We start from the raw sequence: 13,044 nt of genomic DNA on the forward strand, positions 1-13,044 counted from the left end.
CTTGACGTGGATCTTAAATATATCAGCAATTAAACAACATCTTACATTTCTTTTCACACAATACGTCTCCTTGCAGTATCAACACTAATTCGGCTGACTTTTATATTTGATCCAATTGGTAGATAGGCTGTATTTACGCCATAACGGTGCACAGCTGATAGAAAGGGACATCTACTGGTTAAAGCACATTATTGCATTTTATAATTTTATTATTAGATATTAATAGGAGGATGTGCAAAACAGACAAACTAATAAGGCTTTATCTAAACATTAAAGAATACTTTAGGTTAAGGTCTTCTTTTGAATAAGAAAAAAGCTTTGGGGGTATAGAAGATGAATATGGAGGGATGAAACCCTCTTTGATGGTCACACATGCAGAGCACACAGTGACATTTGTATCTACAGATAAATATTAAGCCTGACAAAGTACTTAACGTCTAATATATTGCTTTCCTGCAATGTTAACTATGTTGAAGCACTTATTTTAACTGATATTATACATATGTATTATACTCTTATAAGATGTATGTAGATAGTATAAGAAATGTGCAGAATATGACAATGTAATGGTGGAGGTACACACATATTGATAGATGTCTTGTAATGCACTGTTTAGGAACCTGCGACCCAAGTTTTTCATTCATTGCATAACTACACCGTAGTTGTGTATAAACATAAATAAATACATAAATATGTCAATAAACCTTAGAAAATCTTGAAAGAGATGTGCAAAATAGTCATTATATACAGTCTTTAATTAACTATTAGTAGAGAATAACGACGAGTAAAGAATATACTTTATAGGGATCCTATTCATATCTAATAATACAATTATAAAATGCAATAACGTGCTTTAACCAGTAGATGTCCCTTTCTATCAGCTGTGCACCGTTATGGCGTAAATACAGCCTATCTACCAATTGGATCAAATATAAAAGTCAGCCGAATTAGTGTTGATACTGCAAGGAGACGTATTGTGTGAAAAGAAATGTAAGATGTTGTTTAATTGCTTATATATTTAAGATCCACGTCAAGTTTTCAGTTTTGGCGGCAGTTCCTGTTTGTCTAGAAGTCTTGTCATCAGGGCAGAGTTAACTACGGCAGATATGTCATATTTAATGCAGCCGAAACGTGTATTACAATGCCGTTATGTGATGACTTTCAAAGAGAAGAGCAAGCACACTCGGAATAATGTATTATTTAATTGTTTTATACAGTCTATGGTTGCTACAGAGGATTGTGGGTAATGTAATGTCTTCGGCCATCCAAAACTCATAGAAAACGACTTGTTTCTCAGAATTGAAGGGGAAAACGTGACAAAAGCATTGTACACACACTAAAACCTATCAATGTCGTTTAATTAGCAAGGATAATCTGGTGTTTTTGAGTTGATGAGTAGTGGAGATATCACTGTCAAATCAATCGACAGTAAGGGGAATACTTACTTCCGGGTGTACAATTCTCCGTTATCCAATGGGAATGGACGCTCACATTGCCTTTAACAGCCTCCGACACAAACGAATGCCGTGCTTCCCTAAGCGTCAAATACCGCCGCTGATGGGAATACATTGCAATCAGTTGAAAGCTCTTTGCGTCCGTTGATGAAGCTGAAGGAGCCTCGGAGCGTCCCAACTGCACGCCACGGGACCCTGACCAAGCGTCGCTCCTGGACGCTTAGGGAGTGAGAGTGTGTTGGTTAACCTGTTACGCACCGCCCCCCCGGTACCGGGCGGATAAACGCGTCATTTGCAGGAAACAACGTCTAAGGAATCTTAATATTTAATAAACTATGAATGTTTTATATCCATGTAACGGGAAGAAACTCAGCTAACTGATCTTTTTTTTTTTCTTTTTCAAAAAAACCCGACAATGCTAACACTCAGCCTCTGAATTAGCCACCTATCTCTGCACTTAACTCACTCCTAACTCCCTTATTACTTATCCTAGATGCACAGCCAACCCCTCGTTTTGCATCAGCTGGAGACACAGAATCTGGGGGTGCCCACCTCAACACTCAGTGATAAACATTTGCGACACTATAAACGAAAGCGTACATCAGAACATGTGGAGCTAGGTAGCTAGAAACGCTAACATGGCTTACCTTGGTCAAAACTGGTCTTCAATGGCATTAAAACGATAAAAAAAACGATGCTGCAGTTAATCCATAGGTTAATCCAATGTGTCTGTGCCCTCTTTGAAATTATTTCTGATAATCCATAAGAAATAAAACTGCGTTTTCGTTTCCAAATGTCAGAGCTAGAGATAGGTCCACTCTGCTGCAAAATTACATGCGCGCAGCCCCCACCTTTTCTCTTCACAACGTGTGTGTGTGTGTGTGGGGGGGGGGGGCGAGAGATATGGGAAAAAAACCATTTTCACCCAAATCACCTCAGAGGTGGGGTGGTTTTGGCTAAACCTCTCTAAAAAGGTCAAATGTCACTTGTTTTGCATCAATCTTGATACAGGGTACTTATATGTTGTACTTTGGATTCCTAAAGCTTTTAGTCTACTAACCCATCATCCAAGGGTAGTTTTCACTATCTGTAAAAAAGAATTTTTGGACGGACACTATAATTTACAGTTTTTTACTATGTAAAATCTGAATTTTCTTTAAAATAAAAAACATCTATATTGATTCTGACACTTCTACATCCAACTCACAGATGTAACCTTGCTTTGATAAAAGAAATTATTCATATAACCCTTTTAGAAGTTAAGTTGTAGTCATTTGTTTTGGGCATGTCATTTTCGAGCCTGAAACATGAAAAACAGGCTTGGTGCTTAACAGGTTAAACAACTGAGAAGATAGCACATTTTGTTTACACCCACCCATTATTCAAGTGAACAAAAGTACAGGAACAGATACTTAAAATAATGTGAAACGTGAATAATACTTAGTATTTAGTTGCAAATCATTTGCTTGCAATAACTGCATCAAGCCTGCGACCCATTGACATCATCAAACTTTTGCATTCTATTTTTGTTTTGTGTTGACTGTAGTGTTAATACTTATTTCAGAGACCCAGCAGGAGAAGGAGCACTGAGAGCAGCATGGAGGAGAACAAAGAGACCCCCAGAACTCAGGTCAGTGTTCACTTCATCACAATATATTCCTATCACTGTTATCCCTTACACTGGGGTACATTTGGGTTATTTAACCAGTTGAGCCCCGAGCCTGTTTTTCAGGCATCAGGCTCGAAAATGACATTCCCAGAACAATTGACTATATCTTCACTTCTAAAAGGGGTAAATTAATAATCTTTTTTCTCAAAGCAATTATAAACCTGTGAGTTGGATGTAGAAAAGTCAGAATCAATATTGAATTATTTTATTTGAAAGTAAATTCCGATTGAACATAGTAAAAAAGGTAAATGATAGTGTCCGTCCAAAAAAAAACATTACTTATAGTGAAAACTACCCTTGAATGATGGGATAGTAGACTAAAAGCTTTAGGAATCCAAATTATAACATATAAGTACCCTGTATCAAGATTGATGCAAAACAAGTGACATTTGACCTTTTTAGAGAGATTTAGAAAAGAAAACTCACTTCTGAGGATATTTGGCTGCATTTTCCATATCTCTGGCCCCCCTCGGTCGATGTTGATGATTGACACCTCTTTTTAACCGTTGGAGCCAACAGAATCAAGGGGAAGTTCCTAAAATCCATCTAAACATTACCCATTGGTGAATGAGTGATGCATAGCCAGAATGCCCAAAACCGGAAGCTGTCATTTTAATTTTTTTATTTAGCCTTTATTTATACAGGTGTAAAATCTCATTGAGACACAAAGTCTCATTTCATCATACACGTCATACGTCATACACTCTCGTAGCAGCTAAGTTTGTTCTGTGCTAAGTGCGTTAGCATTCTTTTGCTCAGGGCTAATTCAGAGCCGTTGTTTCGTTTAGCTAAAAATGGTTAATATTGTCTGATAGCTGAGTTTCTTCCCGTTAAGTGGATATGACACATTCATAGTTTATTTTACAGGTTAAGCCCGGTACCGGGGGCAAAACGCAACATCTTGCAAGAAACAGCGTCTGAGGGCTTCTTAACATTTTAAAAACCTATTAATGTGTCATACCCATTTAACTGCCAGACCAAGAAAAAATATATGATCACAGTTTTGTTTTTATGAGCCTCTACCAACTGGTCGAGCTGGCCTTCTATGGGAAAAGTGCATTTTCAACAATCATCATATACAGTACAGTATTTGTATGCCTCAAACTCAAATAAAACACAAACTGAAATACATTTGTTTCTTTAATGGAAAAAGAGCAATATATATACTACCAGATATATTCATAAAAGATAATAAATTATAATTGTAAAAATGGAAAAAAGTAATGTAAAGTGTTTTTCATAATAATAAAAAAACGTGCTCATCTTACTGTATATGCTGAATTGGCCTAACAACAAACAACTGGCCTAACAGCAAATGTCTATATCCTGTGTTGGCCTAACTTGCTCATCTGTGTGCAACTTTGGGCTGAATGCCATGCATGAAAGGTGCTATATAAATTATTATCGCTCTTTCACTCTGAGACTCATAAGGCAGTACTAGATTTAGTAATATTACCATGAATCTAGCTATTTATTTACCATATTTTATTGAAAAACATCTCTGAAACTCTGAAAAAGTCATATTGCTAGTTTACCATAAAAGGCCAATTCGACCAGTTGGTTGAGCATATTTTCAAAAGAATAATTACACCCTTGTTAAAACTTGTTTTGTGCATCAAGTTCTAATCTAATTATGTTCAGTCAGTGCTCTGACACTAAAATATGTCAAAAATGATATGGTTACCTTACAAAAGTTGACCAAAAAGAGTGATTTCTTCAGCAGTGATTTTTAGCATGCCAACTTTCTCAGTGGAAGCTAGCTGAAGGGCTTTCTGTTCGAACCACAGTGACATCTAGAGGTTGTATTGTGCATAACATGTCAACCAAAAGGTAGAGCTGGCTGAATCAGATAGAGTTAAACTTTCATTCAACCTGTGTTTTTCATCAAATAAGGGCAAGTTATTATCTTATTGTGAAATAAGTTTGACTAAAATGACATTATTGGTTTTGGCTAGACTAGTTTGACTGAAATGTTCTATATAATCTGATGACTAAAGAAGACTCAACAGTTTTCATTGACTAAAATAAGAATAAAATGCTCAGACTTTTAGTCCACTAAAACTTGACTAAATAAAAACAGGATGAAGGTGACTAAATATGACTAAAACTAAAAAGGAAATTTAACACAGGACCAAGACTCAACTAAATTAAAAAATAGCTGACGAAATTAACACTACATCCAACTCACAGGTTTATCATTGCTTTGAGAAAAGAGATTATTAATTTACCCCTTTTTAGAAGGGAAGTTATTGTCATTTGTTCTGGGAATGTCATTTTCGAGCCTGAGACCTGAAAAACAGGCTCAGGGCTTAACAGGTTAACTGGTTAAGGACTTAAAACCTGTACTTATATTTAATGAGGAAACAAGCTTGACAATTGTGGGGTTTATTTTACAGACTCTTATTTTTGTTTTAAGATATATATGCACCAAGGCCTCTCACTGACTCTTTATCTGTTTGTCTTTTTTAGAAACAGAGAAGAAGAAGAACTTTTCACTTTTCACATTGGTCACTTTTCAGCTGTGACCAATGTGGGAAAGATTTCACTAAATCGAGTTATCTTCAGAAGCATCAGCGCATTCATACTGGAGAGAAACCATACAGCTGTGAAGAGTGTGGGAAAAGATTCACTACATCAAGTCAACTCACAATCCATCAGTACAGTCATACTGGAGAGAAACCATACAGCTGTAAAGAGTGTGGGAAAACATTCAATTCACCAAGTCACCTCACACGCCATCATCGTATTCACACTAAAGAGAAACCATACAGCTGTACCCAGTGTGGAAAAACCTTTTCTCATAAAGGTAATCTTTCTTGCCATCAGCGCTGCCACACCGGAGAGAAACAATACAGCTGTGAAGAGTGTGGGAAAACATTCAATTCATCAAGTAACCTCACACGCCATCATCGTATTCACACTAGAGAGAAACCATACAGCTGTGCACGAACGCATCCATACTGGAGAAAAAACATACAGCTGTGAAGAGTGTGGGAAAACATTCACTACATCAAGTCAACTCACAAGCCATCATCGTATTCACACTGGAGAGAAACCACACAGCTGTGAAGAGTGTCGCAAAACTTTCACTACATCAAGTGAACTCACAGTGTATCGTCGTAGTCACACGGGAGAGAAACCATTCTGTTGTGAGCAATGTGGGAACATCTTTTCTTAAAGTGGTCATCTTAAGAGCCACGAACGCACTCACACTGGAGAGAAAGTGTGACTCATTTACAGACATGTCAATGTGACCAGTGTGACAAAGCATTCACAAGATCTGACTAAAAGTCCATCAGCGCACTCACTCTGCCTCCATCTGATCCTTTTCTGAGTCAAGCTAGCATTCCTCCTGCTTTTCTCTAAATGGAAAGCTGACCAACAGTGACTTTACGTTCTAATAAACATGTTGTTTATGGACTACATTCAGACCTCCCAAAATCCTGCTGTCCTCACACACTTAGCTCTATATGAGAGTGCTCTGGTTAATAAAAACGTTTTTTTTATTTGGTTAAACCAGCCTTTTCACATTTGTCTGTGTGTAACGTTCATTGAATCGGTTTTTTTCCATGTTTCGGTTCAATTGAAAGGTTTGAGTTGCTTTTTGGTAATTTTTTATTGTATTTACTTCAAGTGATGTTCAAAACATTAGGTATGAGAAGTGATAAAGTACATTTGTGAAGTTCTTGTTTTGTTGGAACAAACCATGTTCTAGTGAAAGTCTGATATAATACTTTCTCATGTTATTTGACTTCATTGTGACGGCCGATAGTTTCTGTATTCTCAGTAAATGTGATTCTTGCTGCTGTAATAATCTGAGCTGTAAACTTAAAACTTGTTTTCTAGTTTCTCATTAAACCTGTTCGACACAAAGAGACTCTTTGACTCATCATTAGAAACTGTTTAATACCTTATGACTTCAAATCACTTTGCATTATATTTTTAAGCTTGTTCTTGGTTTACTAGCAACAAATAATAGAACGAGAATTAAAATATATATACATATGTGACCCGCTCTATCGAAATCAGTCGGAAGTCGCAACGGCTCATTTCAAAATAAACGTGGATTTGCGTAAAAAACTATTTTTTCGGGGTTCGGGTGTTTTGTTTGATTTTAAATAAACAAAGTCTTGGCTTTCAGAATATGAAACTTTTATTTCCAAAATCACACGATAAATACATTTGTGAAGCTTGTGAAGGGAAGATGACAGGCACCTCTCGCTCGCAATCTGCTCTTCCGTAGCGCAGCCCCCCCTCCCTCCGGCTGAAATTATGAATGTAAGGCATATAGTAATCATAGATAACACGGCAGGGTCCGTTACAGTTTGTTTTCATCTGATTTCAATTAAACAAAGTCTTGGCTTTCAGAATATTAAACTTGTTTCGGCAAATTTAGATGATAAATACAACTTTGAAGCTTGTAACGGCATATTTACAAGCGGAGAACGGAGTAACTTAACGTCACAGCAAGCATAACAACAGCCGGTGTTTCTCGTGAGTGTTTTCCCCGGGAAACAAACACAATATACACAAACGCAAAAATACACAAACACACACACACACATACACACACACACACTCGTGAGCTTCCCCCAGACCAGTAATCCAAACGGAAATATTTTCCCTCCGGACTATTTTGATGATTTGCTCCGCTAATAATCAATCAGATCGATGGATTCCAGAGAAGAGGAAACTTTGAAGGCCTTTTTCTCAAAATGATGACTCGGTGACAGTCATTATATAATGTGACATATTTTGCTTAATATTTGGAGTACAAAAACAATCCTGATATCATTAGAAAGCTAGGAATCTCCTCTTTCCAACAGTGTATACAACTCAAAATGTGTCTTCGGGTCAATGCGACTGATTTCGATAGAGCAGGTCACTTTGCATTAGGTAAAACAAAGCAGGCAGACATAACAGGAAGAATATATATATATAGTATTCTGATTAGTTTTATTTAGTCATTTATATTTTCGTTTATGGTTTTCCCCTTTTATTATTTTGTATAGGTATTATTATTATAGATTTGAATAATTATTGATATTTGCTTTAAGTCCAATATATTCATCAAATTATCACTTTACTTATTTATCAATGTGTGTATTTATTTATCCCTTTTTCCCATTAATGTATACATTTTTATTAGATTTGCATTTAGTCTTTCACCCTTTTTATTTATTTTCTTTACTGTAGAAGTGTCCTTGGGTTTATGAAAGGCACTATATACATTTCAGTTATTATTAAATCATTTAAATTGTAATAAAAGGACCAAAGAAATAAAACAATTATAAGAAAACTATTACAATCTTAAAATATAGCAGTAATATAGATATACTCAAAAATAATATTAATACGTATAGTATAATAAATGTGCAGTATTGGTATGCCGAGGAAAGCCTTGCAGATATTCAAGAAGGGAACTTTGTGTAAAATGTGCAAAAAAAGACTAAGCTAACTTATTAAATATAGAGAAAAATAAAAACACGTTAGTTATAGAATAAAAAGACAACAGAGTACACATCCATGATTAAAATTAGTAACAACTAGTGGCAATTTAAAAAAATAAAATAAACATATTACAGTGTTGAGACAGTTATAAAACAAATTGTGAAATGTATAAAACAATGTTTGTTTGTTATATAAAAGTGATAACTGCAGATTTAAGAAGGGCAGGAACTGGATATGAGATGTTTAGGGAACATCTGTGGATTGTAAAGTTTGCATGTCATATACATATATTCTGTATGTACTTTTAATGCCTTTAATGTTTAAAAATAATGGGAAAAAATGTTTTACATGTTGTAACCGAGGAATATTTTAAAGTGTTTTATCATGTAACCAAGTTATTTATTTTATTCTCCGTGTACGTAAAGAAGGCTGTGAGATTTGAAAAAACTCCAAAAAGTGAGTCTGAAGTTCAGAAATAGTTATTACAAACATATCCTCATTATATTTTCCTACTGTGCGTAATTTTCACTGAATCATCTCTATTTTACATTTATGTGTTTCCCCTTATAGAGCATATTTGTTGTACTTTGTTTTAATACCAGCTACCATGTTTAAAACACTGTCAGATCTGTGACGAGATCAAACATGAATAATAACAAGTGTAAACATTTGTGAGTCTGTATCTCATCTCAGTTCAACAACAAACTTCTAATATTTGTTATTTAATCTTCATATTCTCTGTTTTCTCTTTTCTGAATGTGTTTTTTTTATACTGTTGGGGTTTTTCATTCCTGCATGTAGCACTTAAGTGTTAAGTTGAAGTACCTGCAGCATTAATCTGGGGGGGGGGGGTCGACGAAAGGACATTGAAGGTGGGATAAAGCATAGAGGTAGAGGAGGGCAGGAGGGGTTCACACCTCCATCCTAATGTTTCTGAAGGTTTCAAGGGAACGTTTGCGTTTATGCACAGTATGCGTGTTAAAAAAAGTCTTCCGTTCACATGCATTCGTTTCATTTAACGTGTCTGTTCAAACGAGACCGCTGGAAACGCTGTAGTACATATGCCGGGACTGTAAGTGGCGCTGTAACTTCCGCCACAAAATACACCAAAAGCAGCGAAGAAGACCCCGCAGCAGCCCCGCAGCAATGTTGCCATGGCTACCCTTCTGTTTAAGCCCCGCGGTGTATTAAGCAACATGTAGTTCATGTAATTCTCCATGTCCACTTGTTGCTGATGGTTGTGGTAGAGGAGCTGTAGATTTTGCACTAACATCTGTAGCATGGTCAGTAGCAGTAGCACTAGCAGTAGCTACTGACAGGAGGAAGTGTGTGTGGTGATTGCTGGTATTCAGCGGGATATAGTAATTTCCTCAGCATGTAAATATATGGATAAATGCAACGGGGAAGTTAACTGAAAGAAACCGAATCTGTGGATATTGCATCGACCGACCAAGAAGCACGTCTCCGTGGAGAGGACGCGCTCAGAAAGAGATATTCTCTACAAACACCGGGTGAGATCCTCCTTTGTCAATATAATGGATCAATGCATGAAATCTGACTCTGTTTATTTTGTTTAAGGAGTATATTGGGCGTTAACAATTCTGGTTTGCCTTTTATAATATTATTTCATTCAAGAACCCCTTGTGTGTTTAATTAACACAGCTATTTTTGATAGTTGATTGTTACAGATGGCTACTGGCCATGCTACAGCAGTGAGCAGGAGAGGCGGGGCTATCGTTATTTTTTCAGGAAATATTCGTATAGAGGTGATTACACGGACTCGGTTGACCCCCCAGAGAGTTTCGTTTGCAAATCTATCCACCTTGGGACCCGTTATCGTTTGTGGGGTCAGTTTCTATCGGCCTCATGTAAATAATAGGGCTATACGCACGCGAAACTATGCAGATACAAGCAGTTTTGTCCTCGTGTAAACGGCGCCTCAGATCTCACGTCTGTCCCTCCCCATGGAGGGGAGGGTCTGCAGGAAGTTGGGAGGGGTGTGAATGTGCCGTTACCCCTTCCTCCAGCTCCAGTCTCACACCATCATCATCACAGAGCCCCCCATTAACAACTCTGTTCCAAAGACACACGTTAACACACTTTAAAAACTCTACCCCCAAAATGCTATTTTTATATTTTGGTGAGGTCATTCAAGCTGAAGTAACCTCTATGCTGAAGACTCTGTCTTTTAGACACCAGAAATAATCTCAACAAATGACATGCACTATTTCTACTTTTCCTTCAATCTTTATTCATTCAGCTCTGAAGAACATTTGTAGGCGTCAGCCACAACAGTATACAGTACTAAAAACAGTATATACAAATGTTAAAAAAAAGAGCTCAAAGAAAAATACTCAAAGGAGGGAAATATAATGGGAAACTAGCAAACAATAATTAAAGAAAGTATGTGTAGTACTTGTTATCTTGGGTTAAGCTATTGGATCAGAATAATTAGATTCTACTGGAGTGGATAGACAGTAAAGTAATTAGACCAGAGACCAGGTGGTTCTGTTAGGGTTTTGTATTTTTGTTTTCATTCCACCTTTTGTTTTGAAATGTTTTCCTCCTTGTGTCTTCTCTGTTCCTTCTTCCTGTGTTTGCCTTCCTGTCGTTAGTTTCCCTGGTGTGTCTGATTGTCTGATTGTGTTCACCTGTTGCCCTTGTGTTTCTGCCTCCCTTACCCCAGCTGTGTCTTGTCTTGTGATTACCCCTCCCTGTATTTAGTCTTGTCTCTTCCTTTGTTCCCCTGTCGGTTCATTGTTGGTTTTTCCTGTCTTCCTCCATGTCAGTCACGGTTGTCTCTCCTGTCTCCCTCCATGTTGGTCACGGTCAGTTTTTGTACATCCTATTTGTTTCATGCCATGTTTTTGTTCAGCTTTTAAAATAAAGCTCGCTTTTTGTTTCGAGACCTTTTACCTTTTTTGATAGTCTGCATTTGGGTCCTACCCTTCCACGCATCCTAACATAATGAACCGACCAATTATGGACCCAGCGGATTATCTTTTTGATTTTGATGCTGAATTGCTTTCTCTGGATTACTCCCTTCGATGTCTTTATGCTGTGTGGAGTAGAACCTTGACTAGCAGGGAGAAAGAGGCTGTCCTCAAAAGAGCACAAATGGAGGTGGATAACGTGCCATGGCTGTGGAGCTCTTTGCCTGAATTTCGCAGAGTTTTTTCGCGTAGCCCTGAGTGCCAGCCTCAAGCCTCAAACCCCTTCTGGGGATCCCGTCTTGCCTTAGGAGGTCCATGGAGCCTCCAAAGGGTCTCTAGGAGACGCAAGGCCAGGATTCCAGCCGTGGCCCCAACAGCCATGGTTCCAGCCCCAGTTCTGGCCCCAGCAGCCGTGTTTCCAGCCCCAGTTCTGGCCCCAACAGCCATGGTTCCGGCTCCAGAACCGGCCCATACAGCCATGGTTCCAGCCCCAGTTCTGGCCCCAGCAGCCATGGTTCCGGCCTCTGTTCTGTTCCAGCACGCCATTTCTCATGAACATGAGCAGGCGTGGCGAGACTTTGAGGAAAGCCAGCAGTCCTTGGCTCTATACTTCTCAAACCCCTTCTAGAGGTTTTGGACTTTTGGGGGGTTTTCTTGGGACGTCTGGAATCCGTCCCTTGAAGGGGGGGTTATGTTAGGGTTTTGTATTTTTGTTTTCATTTTCCACCTTTTGTTTTGAAATGTTTTCCTCCTTGTGTCTTCTCTGTTCCTTCTTCCTGTGTTTGCCTTCCTGTCGTTAGTTTCCCTGGTGTGTCTGATTGTCTGATTGTGTTCACCTGTTGCCCTTGTGTTTCTGCCTCCCTTACCCCTGCTGTGTCTTGTCTTGTGATTACCCCTCCCTGTATTTAGTCTTGTCTCTTCCTTTGTTCCCCGGTCGGTTCATTGTTGGTTTTTCCTGTCTTCCTCCATGTCAGTCACGGTTGTCTCTCCTGTCTCCCTCCATGTTGGTCACGGTCAGTTTTTGTACATCCTATTTGTTTCATGCCATGTTTTGTTCAGCTTTTAAAATAAAGCTCGCTTTTTGTTTCGAGACCTTTTACCTTTTTTGATAGTCTGCATTTGGGTCCTACCCTTCCACGCATCCTAACAGGTTCGGATTGAACAGGCGGCAATTTACTGAATGAAGTTAACAAAAAAACATTTAGCATACAACAAAGACAATGAATAATCTTCTGCAGAAGAATCAGAAGTATATCACCTTTCCCTTTTGTTTACTTTCTTTTCCGTTGTCCTTTTACAGGTGAAATAATTACAGTTTCAACATCAATGAAATAAGACAATTGTACCACAAGTCGACCAAGGTACGTTTTAACCGTTTGTTTTTTAGTTCTAATTGAAACTAATAATAAAACAGAAACGGGTCGTTTTTTTGTTTTTCAATTTTGCCCCAAAACCAAAAAACGGAAATTCAGCTCGTTTTTTCGTTTTTCTGTTCTTACTGTTAAAACAAGTATACCACTCAATGTTTCGTTTCCAT

General features: G+C 37.9%; 1 pseudogene; it reads left to right on the forward strand.

Moving 5' to 3' along the window:
• The window catches only part of LOC117480788, a 119,215-nt pseudogene that overhangs the window by 20,779 nt on the left and 85,392 nt on the right, over positions 1–13,044 (forward strand).

This window comes from Trematomus bernacchii, unplaced genomic scaffold (assembly GCF_902827165.1).
Source record: "Trematomus bernacchii unplaced genomic scaffold, fTreBer1.1, whole genome shotgun sequence".
Classification (NCBI taxonomy): Eukaryota; Metazoa; Chordata; class Actinopteri; order Perciformes; family Nototheniidae; genus Trematomus; species Trematomus bernacchii.